Genomic DNA, 15188 nt, shown 5'->3' with positions numbered 1-15188 from the left:
AACTGAAGTCCAGAACACTCTCAGTGAAGTAGGTGTATCTGTCTCTAAGTCAACAGTAAAGAGAAGACTCCATGAAAGTAAATACAAAGGGTTCACATCTAGATGCAAACCATTCATCAATTCCAAAAATAGACAGGCCAGAGTTACATTTGCTGAAAAACACTTCATGAAGCCAGCTCAGTTCTGGAAAAGTATTCTATGGACAGATGAGACAAAGATCAACCTGTACCAGAATGATGGGAAGAAAAAAGTTTGGAGAAGAAAGGGAACGGCACATGATCCAAGGCACACCACATCCTCTGTAAAACATGGTGGAGGCAACGTGATGGCATGGGCATGCATGGGTTTCAATGGCACTGGGTCACTTGTGTTTATTGATGACATAACAGCAGACAAGAGTAGCCGGATGAATTCTGAAGTGTACCGGGATATCCTTTCAGCCCAGATTCAGCCAAATGCCGCAAAGTTGATCGGACGGCGCTTCATAGTACAGATGGACAATGACCCCAAGCATACAGCCAAAGCTACCCAGGAGTTCATGAGTGCAAAAAAGTGGAACATTCTGCAATGGCCAAGTCAATCACCAGATCTTAACCCAATTGAGCATGCATTTCACTTGCTCAAATCCAGACTTAAGACGGAAAGACCCACAAACAAGCAAGACCTGAAGGCTGCGGCTGTAAAGGCCTGGCAAAGCATTAAGAAGGAGGAAACCCAGCGTTTGGTGATGTCCATGGGTTCCAGACTTAAGGCAGTGATTGCCTCCAAAGGATTCGCAACAAAATATTGAAATTAAAAATATTTTGTTTGGGTTTGGTTTATTTGTCCAATTACTTTTGACCTCCTAAAATGTGGAGTGTTTGTAAAGAAATGTGACAATTCCTACAATTTCTATCAGATATTTTTGTTCAAACCTTCAAATTAAACGTTACAATCTGCACTTGACTTCTGTTGTAGAGGTTTCATTTCAAATCCAATGTGGTGGCATGCAGAGCCCAACTCGCCAAAATTGTGTCACTGGCCAAAGATTTCTGGACCTAACTGTATGACGTACCGGTATGTCATAGGTCACGAAGGGGATAATAAATTACAAAAATAGATATTTGCCTCATCCAAAAATTCCAAAAAAAGAAAGCTTTCACTCTAGTGCCACCAATTGAAAATAGACATGAGAAATGACAAAATGGCTTTGAATTAATCTCAAATTTCGAAAAAAAATTAGCATTAGGCGAAATCTGTTTTTTTTTTCTGATTTGATTCATGTAATTCCAACAAATTATCAATAAAACACTATTTTGATGGATTCAAATGAGTCTGGGGAGTGTTAAAAATCCTCTTCCCCGCTCTTAAGCTGGTGTCACACATAACGACAACGACGTCGCTGTTACGTCACCATTTTCTGTGACGTAACAGCGACCTTGTAAGTCGCTGTTATGATCGCTGCTTAGCTGTCAAACACAGCGACGCAGCAGCGATCATAACGTCGCTACATGTGCAGAGAGCAGGGAGCAGCGCACACTGCTTAGCGCTGGCTCCTTGCCCTCCTAACTACAGTACACATAGGGTTAATTAACCCAATGTGTACTGCAGCTACATGTGCACAGAGCAGGAGCCGGCACTAGCAGCAAGAGCGGCGGAGGCTGGTAACGAAGGTAAATATCGGGTAACCAGGGAAAGGTCTTCCCTTGGTTACCCGATGTTTACAGTGGTTACAGCTTTCCGCAGCTGCCAGATGCCGGCTCCTGCTCCCTGCTCGCTTCATTTCGTCGCTCTCTCGCTGTCACACACAGCGATGTGTGCGTCACAGCGGGAGAGCGACAACGAAAAAATGAAGCAGGACATTTAGCAACGAGCAACGACCTCACAGCAGGGGCCAGCTCGTTGCTGGATGTCACACACAGCGACAGCGACAGGACGTCGCTGCAACGTCACAGAAAATGGTGACGTAGCAGCGACGTCGTTGTCGTCGTCGCTGTGTGTGACACCACCTTTTCTTTGTCCGTGGAGCTTCTCAATTGTTCATTTTGGTCCAGTCATTCACTACTTCAGCTCCTCCGACCCTATGCACACGTGTGGGGGAGAGCTTTTCTTAAATAAGTAAAAAGACATGAGCCATTGTTTCTTGTGGGACTGTCCGGAGCCTCTTTTTGTATTCTAATTTGTGGAATGCCTGTAGATTACAGATTACATTAGCCCCCTGCAGTGTACTAGTATGTATCATTTGAGGACAATTATGCAGTCTAATTGAACTAGCAAACAGTGAGGAAACAGCCATGATTATCTCTCCCCAATCCTGTGGGGCACAATGCCCTGAAATGGGAACTGAGGGATAAAAAAGAGCGTGCTTATATCACCGGTGTGGTTCTACAGTACTTCAGCCTAGGATCCATGGTTCCAGCTGGAGGATTATAGCTCTGCTTCACTGCCCAACACTGAGCCCACAATTTTGTTTGAGGAACCCGGGTTGGAACAATCCAGTCACTTAGCCATAAACCTCGCTCTGCATTGTCAGCTTCCTAAGCTTTCCACTATCTTCTCTCAGCAGGTGCACACAAAAAACGTGGTGCTGCTTGCTGGGGTAGTAGCCATGGAAGCCCCGAAGTCACAAAAATTAGAATTCCAGTGGCCAGTGGAAGGGTGAGACTCTGTGGCTTGCACCATCTTGCGTCCTTGCTGGGAATATACTATATGCTGTTGACTGTTTATGACCCAATAAAGCCTTAATGGAGTGTGGTTCCCTCATCCTACATTGTCTGAGTAGTGTTCTGCCCATGAAGAAGGAGTGCGGATGTTCAGTGTGATGAACCTTGGTCCATCCGGTCTTTCTAAAGACATCCAGGCCAGTGAACAAAAGTACCCACTAATCTCCACATCTTACATCTGCAGACGGCTGTTTCGTGGTTCTTTCCAGTGCAGTGTAGGGTACTGGTTCATGTTTGGTAGATAAAGATACTAAATATTACAGATAATGAATTGGTCCAAATCAGACTGAATTAATTTTGAATTTAAAAGAAAAAAATTGGATTCTCTGAGTTTAAAGTTTTTAATTTCACTTTGTGCAAATCCAGCAAACTGGAAGCCGGCCAGCTGCTCGTTTTTCTGAATAGTAAGGAAAATGGTAATTAAAAAATATTCTTTAACTGCCGGCAGTTGCTCATTTCTGGCCTGTATTAAATCCCTCTGTATTTAATCCCTCTGCTTCCTGGAGAGGTTGCTGGATATTCAGCTCAGTTGGAGCTAGCCCAGGAGCAGAGAGGACGAGTCTGTTGCTATCTCTGCTGCTATTTCATGTCTGTTGCTATCTGCTGTGATTGTAGTAAGCTGTTCCTATTACCCTTTTTTCTTGTTACCCATACCTGTGCACCTTTGCTTTCACTTTTGCAGGTTTTGGTGTGTGAGTTTTTGTTACCCCTGTCTGTCGTTCTGTGTTGGTTGGTTTTTGGGATCTCCATCCCAGTCAGTTCTCTGGGTGGTGGGGACTGAATTATTAGGAGACAGAATAGGAGACAGGGCCACATTGGAGGCTCGACCCTGACCACCTTCAAGTCTACCATCATGATAAGGGACAGCACAGGGTCCCCAGTCTTAGGGTCAGCTTTGCCATTCTTTTCTCCCCATTACATCTATAGCAGCAAGTCAAAAAAGAGCTTCCTTCAACCCATTGACTTCAAACGTATTCAGGATAGACGGAATATCGAAATAGTCCAGCACTTTCTTATTTACACTTTACCACTAGAGATCTCTGTGACTGTTGACCACATAGGACGCACTGAGACACAGTAATAAGTAGGGATCCTAAAAATGATGACGCTCAACTTTAGGCTTATTTTGACTTAATTCCAATTTTCTAAGTCATCATATTCTGAGAATTGTAAAATGCTTTTTTGCATTTTGAGTTAATAAGTATTATTTTTCTACTATTGGGATACACATGGGCCGGTTTTAGTTCTCTGCAGCTTTGACTAAAGTATTGGAGATGAATTCTAAAACTAGAACTTGGAGTCATTATAAGAGAAAGCGTAAAATATCCGTGAAAATCCTTCAGAAGGCGCTGACCAGCTGCACCGACTATTCTGTTTTACTTCAGATGAGCCCAGAACTGGCACTTTGGAAAGAAAATACATTTTAGCATCTTTTCTCTTTGAGTCAGAAGGGATTAAAAACAGCTATTTCCACAGATATTTATTCCCACAATTATGGATGTCAAGGGATTTACCATTCGCAAAGTGAAAATGTTTGATGCTCAAAGTGTCTGCAAAAAAAAGAAAATACATACACAGACTAAGAAAGCTCTGACATCCCAAATCTATTCTGAAATCTCCAAAGACTGATGGTTTGAAAAATATTTTATACTTTTTTATTAATTCCCAAGCCATGCAATTATTTTTAATTGGTTTATAAAAATCCATATTACATCCATTTCCAAAAGCTGCAGAAAAATGGTTAACAGCAGCATTTAGTGGGTGTTAGTTCCCCAAAGTGTTTTGTCTACATGACTTGCACAAATTTGGTTACAGAGGAAAAAATGTTAATGAAAAAGTGGAATGTGACATTTACTTTCTGTACTATTGGTTAAGCTTTTTGTATTTTTGTATTTTGCTTTGTATTTTTTATGTAATACAAGTAGGGGGTGGATTAGAAAAAGAATGAGAGGAAGATAAAGGAGTAAAAAGGATGGTAAGAAACCCAAAAATGGAAATAATGGAGAAGAAAAGCAAAGAGGAGTTAAGGAGAAGAAAAGTAAACGCCACTTTACACGCTACGATATCGTGACCGATATCGCTAGCGTGCGTACCCGCCCCCATCGGTTGTGTGACACGGGCATATCGCTGCCCGTGGCGCACAAAATTGTGCGGACCCGTCACACTATTTACCTGCCTAGCGACGTCGCTGTGACCGGCGAACCGCCTCCTTTCTAAGGACGCGGGTCGTTCAGCGTCACAGCAGCGTCACTGAAGCGCCGCCCAATAGAAGCGGAGGGGCGGAGATGAGCGGGACGTAACATCCCACCCACCTCCTTCCTTTCGCATTGCGGGCGGCCGCAGGTAAGGTGATGTTCCTCGCTCCTGCGGTGTCACACGTAGCGATGTGTGGTGCCGCAGCAGCGAGGAACTACATCGCTAGCTGCAGCAGTGATAATCGAGAATAGGGGGCCATGTCACCGATGAGCGATTTTGAACGTTTTTGCGACGATTCAAAATCGCTCATAGGTGTCATACGCTACGACATCGCTAAAGCGGCCGGATGTGCGTCACAAATTCCGTGACCCCAACGAGATCACTTGAGCGATGTCGCAGCGTGTAAAGCGGCCTTAAGAACAAGGTAAAGGAAAAGAAAAAAATGAAAGAGATGGTGAAAGCAAAGATGAAAGAGATCTCAAGTTAGCGGTGGTGGACAGGATATGGGTGGACACACTGTGTATATATATATATATATATATATATATATATATACTGTATATATATATATATATATATATATGTACTAGTTGTAGTACCCGGCGTTGCCCGGGATAGTAACTATCTCTCTGGCTCTCTCCCGGTCTCTGTCTTTGTGTCGCTGTCTGTCTGTCTCTCTGTCTGTCTCTTTCTTTGTCTGTCTGTGTCTATGTCTTTGTCTGTCTGTTTCTATCTCTCTGTCTGTATTTGTATCAGTCTGTCTCCATCTCTGTGTCTGTCTGTCTCTCTCTACCTCTGTGTTTGTCTCTATATGTGTGTCTGTCTCTCTCTTTCCCCATCTGTCTCTTTCCTGTCTGTCTCTTTCCCTTCTGTCTCTTTCCCGTCTGTTTTTTTCCTGGTCTGTCTCTTTGCCCGACTGTCTGTTTGCCCGGCTGTTCTCTTTCCAGGTCTGTCTCTTACCAGGGCTGTCTCTTTGGCCGCTTTCTCTTTGCCCCATAGTCTCTTTGCCCGGCTGTCTCTTTGCCCAGCTGTCTCTTTGCCTGGCTGTCTCTTTTCCCGGCTGTCTCTTTCCAGGGCTGTCTCTTTCCACGTCTCTCTTTCCCTGTCTGTCTCTTTCCCGTCTGTTTTTTTCCTGGTCTGTCTCTTTGCCCGGCTGTCTATTTGCCCGGCTGTTCTCTTTCCAGGGCTGTCTCTTTCCAGGGCTGTCTCTTTGCCCAGCTTTCTCTTTGCCCCATAGTCTCTTTGCCCGGCTGTCTCTTTGCCCAGCTGTCTCTTTGCCTGGCTGTCTCTTTTCCCGGCTGTCTCTTTCCAGGGCTGTCTCTTTCCAGAGCTGTGTCTTTCCAGGGCTGTCTCTTTCCACGTCTCTCTTTCCCTGTCTGTCTCTTTGCCCGTCTGTCTCTTTGCCCGTCTGTCTCTTTGCCGGGCTGTCTCTTTCCAGGTCTCTCTCTTTCCAGGGCTGTCTCTTTCCAGGTCTGTCTCTGTCTGTGACACTGTCTCTCTCTATCTCCCCACCGACAACTTATTACCTCACACCTAAGCTTCTTATACTAACAGTTTATTTTGTTCCTATAGCAACCACTGACAGTTGCAATTAATAGCCTGTAACTCCCACCTCCATTCAGTTTAATGGAGGCAGAATTTTGGAGATAAGCGTGGGGTTACATTTTCCCTTTAAAACATAGTCTATGACGTTCCCTGCGTCACATGGCGTGTCTGTGCAAAATTTCGTGAATGTAAATGCGATGGTGCGCATTCCTTTAGCGGACATATATATATATATATATATATATATATATATATATATATATATATATATATATATATATATATTACTATTATTATTTATGATAGCATATTATTACTAATTATTATTTAATATTGTATATCTGTTTATATTAGCAGTAGTAGCACAGAATTATTATTAATGATTTTATTATACTGAATACATATATGTGTTGTCAGCTTATCCTAATAATTGTCTGTCTATTTGCCCTGCAGTGTCCTCTTCCGGGTCAGTTAGCAGAGTAGAAATTAATGTCATACCCAGTGCGTCCCTTTGCCATTTTTTTGTTATGTATTTCATGTATATTACAGGATTATAGTATATTTTTTATAATTTTATATTGTTATTTTATTTACACAATTTATGCACTTGCAATATTGTAGCAGATTGTAATGCTTTGGTTTTCTTGTTTTTTCGTGTTTGTGTCATTCTTCTCTGCTTCTTCGTGATCTTCACATGACGCCTCTTGTGGTTTTTGTTCCTCGGTTTCAGATCTTTGTTTTTTATTCTTTTTTTTTTACAAGGAAAGTCATCATTTTCTTTTGCCTTTTCCTAGTAGTATATTTCATCTATGAATCTTATTTTCCAAATTATTAAAATATTCAAAATGATCCATAACAATAAATACATAAATAAATAAAGGCAGTCAGAGCCGCACGGTTACAAGATTAGAATTGACAGGAGCCCAAAGAGGATCCAAGGACAGCGATGGAAGGGTCTGACAACGCCAGGGACGGGGCCGATTCATGCAGAAAATGATTAGAAAATCCCAGTAAATTTGCATCATTTTAGATCTTTCTAGACCACGGGGAGAATTTGGGATTTTGACAATATCGAGCGGCCGCTTATTAACTGAGTTTCATTATTTGTCTTATTTTACCAGAGTTTATTACATTGAGGATGAAATCAATTAAAAGACTTGAAGAAATTATTTACAATAAGATAAAGTCTTAGTCACAAGCGTTCGCTCACTGGAAACAAATGCGATCAATCAATAGCAGAAATCATCCGCAGCATCTGCATCATACACTTCTTAAAGCTACAGTGCTTAATTTTATGGATACAAATCTCCAGCATTCATCTTGGTAACATTGACACCACCTCAGATAGGTCTTATACACGCACCTATGGCTTCTTATATGGAAGACAAGTTTCAAGCAGACGGCACCCCGAGTGGTGGTAAAAGAGTATTCAGTATTTTTTCAGTATTGTTTCAGTGCTTTGAATTCTGGAAATTTAGAAATTAAAGTCTAAAGGCTACTTTACACACTGCGATATCGGTCCCGATATCGCTAGCGTGGGTACCCGCCCCCATCTGTTGCGTGACACGGGCAAATCGCTGCCCGTGTCGCACAACAGCCGTCACACATACTTACCTGTCCGGCGACGTCGCTGTGACCGGCGAACCGCCTCCTTTCTAAGGGGGCGGTCCGTGCGGCGTCACAGCGACGTCACTGAAACGTCACTGAACCGCCGCCCAATAGCAGCGGAGGGGCGGAGATGAGCGGGACGTAACATCCCGCCCACCTCCTTCCTTCCGCATAGCAGCCGGGAGGCAGGTAAGGGGAGCTTCCTCGTTCCTGCGGCGTCACACGCAGCGATGTGTGCTGCCGCAGGAACGAGGAACAACTTCGTTACTGCTGCAGTAACGATTTTTGAGAATGGACCCCCGTGTCGCCGATTAGCGATTTTGCACGTTTTTGCAACGATGCAAAATCGCTTATCGGTGTCACACGCAACGGCATCGCTAATGCGGCCGGATGTGCGTCACGAATTCCGTGACCCCAACGACTCCGCATTAGCGATGTCGCAGCGTGTAAAGCCCGCTTTAGACTTAGTAAACGGAACCTCTTAACTCGTAAAATGTTAATTTCTTGCAGATATAGGGTCACTCTGCAGGATAGTGATAAAATGTTGTTTGGTCACTGTACTAAAAATGCGGCTACTGGGAGGAAGTAAAATTACTTTTCTCCCAGGAGCTGTCAGGTTTCAGTTATGTGGCACTCACAAAGCACCCACACTATATTGTGAATGACGACTCTAAGCACGGCCCCCGGCATGACAGCTGATTGACAGCTCGCTATGTACAAATGCACTGCATGCCTGACAGGTTAAAAGCCTGTCCCGGCTCCCGGGAGGAAATAGGCTAATTTTCTCCCAGTATCCACAGTTTCAGTAAGTAGACCGGACAGCATTGTAACAAATGCACTGCATGCCTAAATGGTTGAAAACCAGCAGCTTCCGGGAGGAAATAGGTTAATTTTCTCCCAGTAACCTCACTAACAGTAAGAAGTCCAGACAGCATTGTAACAAATGCACTGCATGAATGAATGGTTAAAAACCAGCAGCTCTCAGGAGGAAATAGGTTCCTTTTCTCCCAGTAACCGCACATTCAGTAAGAAAACCAGACAGCATTGTAACAAATTTGCTGCATGCCTGAATGGTTCAAAATCAGTAGCTCCTGGGAGGAAATAGGTTCATTTTCTCCCGGTAACTGCACTTTCAGTAAGAAATCTGGACAGCATTTTAATGCACATGGCGATGTGGCTTTCTAGTGAATGATCCCATTCCTATTCTGGATTCACAGCTACGTCACTTAGTACTACTCTACAATGTCCTCCTGCATGTTGCTGCTGTTTCTGAATCTTTGCTACATGGACACAGGAGATCAGGCGTCCCTCACGTCTGTGTGTGCTGCACATGAGAGACATCATAGCAGCTCGTCTACACCCACCAGCTCAGAGACAACTGAAATTTAGTGATAAGGCCAAGAAAACTGGTGAGAACTGCAGAACACAGGTCACTGAATGGCTGTAAATGGCCTTATGGTTATTCCTCATATACACACATAGCAGCTTATTCTGAACAGACATCTGAAATGACAGCTGCACTTTGATCTCTTCCACATGAATGTTTATAATAAATCTGTAACATGGATCTGGAAAAAGTACATAAATGAAGACGCATACATGAGCATTGGAGCAGCTTCATACAGCCGTATTGTTATTTCTTTCTATTGTGCTAAAACAGATGTCTTTTGGCCCAACAGAAAATTAATAGCAGTAAATGCGAAAACCGATCAAATACCGATAAAATACTAATGCATCTGCATTCTGTAGACTTTAATGAGCGTATTTTATCACTAAAATGGCTCAAAATAGCACTTGCATAATTTTTTAGCAAAAGACATAAAACATTTCCATGTTAATAGCCCCATGGGTTTATATAAGCACCTTATGTTAATCAGTATACAGCAAATAAAACACGGATGACAAATAAACTCGTGGAAAAGAGGCTTTTAGGTGTATTGGAAAAAATGCAAAATTGCACCAGTAACATGGACACTACGCCCAGGGTTTGGGCAAGATCTGCAACCGTAATATGGGCAGAAAAGATTTCCATGTGTTATGATGTCTCCTGGGCACAAATGACCGCTGCAACCGATCACTGGTCTCAATCATCTAAATCACTGCTGCAGGAATGGCCCAGATTGTAACACGGAGTATTTACGGTATATATATGCTATTACTATTTCACTGCATTTCCTCCATTAGTGCATCTTCCTAATAAAGAAAACTTTGCTGCTGGTTCTTAGATCTGTTGTGATTCACAAATTACTTTACATATAAACAAAGGTTCATCAATGATAACATATCCGCCTGCATTATCTGATATATGTATAAAAATAGCATTAATTATACCCATAGATTGGTAAATAACACTTTCGGCCGTTTTTATACAGATGCCATTTCTGGACACTCCTGTAATTATTATCAGACGCTCTGGATACTGGACGTTCAATGAGACGCATGGACTCCGCCCCGAGCATTCATCACATCCCGACACCAGAGATAGATTTAGATTTCCACTGAAGAAATGTAATTAGCTTTGTAACAACTATCTGACCTGTGTTATGGCCGAGCCCGGACTTTAATATTCAGATTATTTTTAGAGGAGCTATGAAGTTCTGGTTTAGTTTGGAGCTTGTGGGACAGAAGACAGCTCCAAAGGATTACAAATATATACAAATATACAAGTACATATGCACAGTTTAAATAATAATCTAAGAATTATTATTTATTATTAGTATTATCAATATTTATTATTATTATTATTATTATTATTATTATTATTATTATAGTAACAATGATAATATTATTAATTAATTCATAATAATAATAATAATAATAATAATAATAATAATAATAATAATAATAATAATAATAATAATAATAATCAAATAGTAACAATGATATTATTATTAATTAATTCATAATATTATTATTTATAATAATAATAATAGTAATAATAATTGTTGGGGTGACTTCTTAATACTGTACATGCACATACAACTATTAAGAGGAGACTTTGTGCAGCAGCCTTCATGGTAAAATAGCTGCTAGGAAACCCCTGCTAAGGACAGGAACAAGCAGAAGAGACTTGTTTGGGTAAAGAACACAAGGAATGGACATTAGGCCAGTGGAAATCTGTGCTTTGGTCTGATGAGTCCAGATTTGGGATCTTTGGATCCAACCACCGTGTCTTTAAAGAAAAGGTGAACGGATGGACTCTACATGGCTGGTTCCCACCGTGAAGCATGGTGGAGGAGGTGTGATGGTGTGGGGGGGTTTTGTTGGTGACACAGTTGGGGATTTATTCACAATTGAAGGCATACAGAACCAGCATGGCTACCACAGCATCTTGCAGCGGCGTGCTATTCCATCCGGTTTGCGTGTAGTTGGACCATCATTTATTTTTCAACAGGACAATGACCCCCCCTCCAGGCTGTGTAAGCGCTATGTGACTAAGAAGGAGAGTGATGGGTGCTACGCCAGATGACCTGACAGCTGGAGGTTTCCACGGTCCTCCACCTGTGACCGCAGGTAACCTGACCTCAGGATACTTCATTAAACTCAGTGACCCCCACCTTTTGCTTTATCTGTTTATCTGTGCTGGGTATCATAATATAGGGGAACCCTACACCAATTTTTGTTATTTAGTTTTTTATGTTTACTGTCCGGGTCCGCCCATCACTACTTGTCACTATTATAAGGCCTACTACCGACGCTGATACAAATGTATCTTATTGTTGCCTGGAAACTTCGAAGCGTCTCAGAAATAAGTTAAAGGGAGTCCTACTTACAAAGTTCAAATTCATACAAGGAACTATAAAAATTACATTTGTGCAGAAGATTTTACAAATTTTGTTTTATATAAGAACAGCTTTTTGTATATGTGAATGAGGAGGCTGCGGAGCACCCTTGGTGTGGCCAAGAGCGCAGTTAAAATTTGTGCCCCTTTAATTACCATCCTCTGTGACTCTTCTTATGGGGATTGACAGCGCTCGCTTTGGGACATTGCCTGATCTCATTCCCCAGCCTTGCACAGACTGACACTGTATGGAGCTGTGAGCACAGACAATGTCAGTGTGTGTCGGTGCGTTCCCATCCCCCTCCTCTGTAGCGGACAATCGCTGCACCCGAGATTACAATGCAGTCAATGCTGACAGAAGTACAATGTCAGTGTGTGTATTCTCACCATCCTCTCCTGTCAGGATCAGTCATCCGCTGCCATGTGATCCAGTGTGCAGCAAGCAGCCGCTACACATAGGAAAGGGAGATGAGAATGTGCACACTGACACTGCAGGGAAGGAGCACATGCAGACTCAGTTACACTGTGTTCTCATCACCCTTTCCTGTTAACATTGGCCCTCGGTTGTGTGATCCTGTGTGCAGCAAACAGTCACTACACATAGGAATCGGAAATGAGAATGTGCACACTGACACAGCAGGGTAGGAACACATGCAGACTCCGTTTTAGTGTGTGCATGCGTGCTCATCTCCCTCTCCTGTTAACATTGGACTCCTGCTGTGTGATCCTGCGTGCAGCAAACAGCTGCTACACATAGGAAAGGGAGATGAGAATGTGCACACTGACACTGCAGGGAAGGAGCACATGCAGACTCAGTTACACTGTGTTCTCATCACCCTTTCCTGTTAACATTGGCCCTCGGTTGTGTGATCCTGTGTGCAGCAAACAGTCACTACACATAGGAATCGGAAATGAGAATGTGCACACTGACACAGCAGGGTAGGAACACATGCAGACTCCGTTTTAGTGTGTGCATGCGTGCTCATCTCCCTCTCCTGTTAACATTGGACTCCTGCTGTGTGATCCTGCGTGCAGCAAACAGCTGCTACACATAGGAAAGGGAGATGAGAATGTGCACACTGACACTGCAGGGAAGGAGCACATGCAGACTCAGTTACACTGTGTTCTCATCACCCTTTCCTGTTAACATTGGCCCTCGGTTGTGTGATCCTGTGTGCAGCAAACAGTCACTACACATAGGAATCGGAAATGAGAATGTGCACACTGACACAGCAGGGTAGGAACACATGCAGACTCCGTTTTAGTGTGTGCATGCGTGCTCATCTCCCTCTCCTGTTAACATTGGACTCCTGCTGTGTGATCCTGCGTGCAGCAAACAGCTGCTACACATAGGAAAGGGAGATGAGAATGTGCACACTGACACTGCAGGGAAGGAGCACATGCAGACTCAGTTACACTGTGTTCTCATCACCCTTTCCTGTTAACATTGGCCCTCGGTTGTGTGATCCTGTGTGCAGCAAACAGTCACTACACATAGGAATCGGAAATGAGAATGTGCACACTGACACAGCAGGGTAGGAACACATGCAGACTCCGTTTTAGTGTGTGCATGCGTGCTCATCTCCCTCTCCTGTTAACATTGGACTCCTGCTGTGTGATCCTGCGTGCAGCAAACAGCTGCTACACATAGGAAAGGGAGATGAGAATGTGCACACTGACACTGCAGGGAAGGAGCACATGCAGACTCAGTTACACTGTGTTCTCATCACCCTTTCCTGTTAACATTGGCCCTCGGTTGTGTGATCCTGTGTGCAGCAAACAGTCACTACACATAGGAATCGGAAATGAGAATGTGCACACTGACACAGCAGGGTAGGAACACATGCAGACTCCGTTTTAGTGTGTGCATGCGTGCTCATCTCCCTCTCCTGTTAACATTGGACTCCTGCTGTGTGATCCTGCGTGCAGCAAACAGCTGCTACACATAGGAAAGGGAGATGAGAATGTGCACACTGACACTGTGCATGCTCTCGGCTTCTGCAGTGTCAGTGTGTAAAGGGCTGATGATTCAGATCAGGCAGTGCTTCAAATCAGCTGTGTTAATTATCCACAAGATGCAGTGTGAAAGATGGTATTTCATGGGGTGGAAGGGTGCACTCAGCTCTTGGCCATATCAAAGGCCCCTCAAAGGCCAATAAAACAGTTTTTACATAAAACAAAACTGGTAAAATATTTAGTACAGGTGTGATTTTTATAGAGGCTTAATCCCACATAGGAATGTATTAATGGTTCAATTTGAGTTTGTAAGTGACAAACTCCCATTGACTTATATGTGAGACATGCCATGAGTAAACCATCGCACCATTGAGGTGGTCACCTCCCTTTAAATAGTCACTGTTGTGTCAACAAACTGAGTGTTTTATCCCCTCCCGTGTAGCTTATGCTGCTCCTTTTTAGTAATTGTTTTATTTCAAACCATAACTTGATAAACAGCTTCACTGCTCAGTGATAGCGTATAATGTCCTGCATGCTGTTATTTGTGATAGGTGTTTTATCTCATGTCAGTGCTGGATTCACAAATATACTGCTCAGTGATGCTGCTTCTTAGTAAGTGTTTTATTTCACACCAGAGCTTGATGCACAGCAACACTGCTCACTGATACTGTATAATGTCTTTCCTATTCCCATGTCAGTGCTGGATTTGTGGCGCCCCTGACCTGGTCAGGCACCACTGAGTACTGCACCCATGCTGGGGACAGTACAATACAGGTAATCCAGAAGGCTGACAGGGGTGTGGAACACAGGCGCATAGTGATCAGGCCTCACACATGTACCCATGAGAGGACCCCTGGGGATCCCAGGAGGGGGCAAGCCTTCACCTTCACTGGAATAGTGGAGGGGGTAGAGCCTCCATCTCCTCTCAAGGGGTGTGGTAAGAGAGTCTGGTTGCTAGGTGGCGTAGGCAAGAACAGGAGAGGAGGAGCAGTGAGTCAGTTAGAGCAGAACTCCATAGGGCTCAGTGAGGAGCAGACCTGTGGGGCTGTTGCTGTCTAACAGCGCCCGCGCAGTGGCTACTGACGGGGGAGAACGGTCAACTAGGAGTGCTGCCTGAAAGCCAGCTTCAGCTAGAGAGTGCACGGAGTGGGAAGTAAGGAGACTGCTAGAGAGCACCAGGCCCAACCGGGCGGCAGATCCCGAAGCGAGGATAGATTCACCTTTCCCTGCTAAACCTGCCGGTTTGGGGCTCTTAAAGCCCACACCACAACACTACAAAAGCCGCAGCCACGTAACCGCAAGTTAGGGCCCATAGGTCATAGGAGGCAAGAGGCTGGAGTGGCCTGGTCCGGTGAACAAGCAAACGGCAACCAAGAAGGGGAGAGAGGCTTGGAGCATCT

The sequence above is a fragment of the Anomaloglossus baeobatrachus genome, chromosome 9 (genome assembly GCF_048569485.1).
Source record: "Anomaloglossus baeobatrachus isolate aAnoBae1 chromosome 9, aAnoBae1.hap1, whole genome shotgun sequence".
Classification (NCBI taxonomy): Eukaryota; Metazoa; Chordata; class Amphibia; order Anura; family Aromobatidae; genus Anomaloglossus; species Anomaloglossus baeobatrachus.
Note: the sequence above shows the minus strand (reverse complement) of the source record.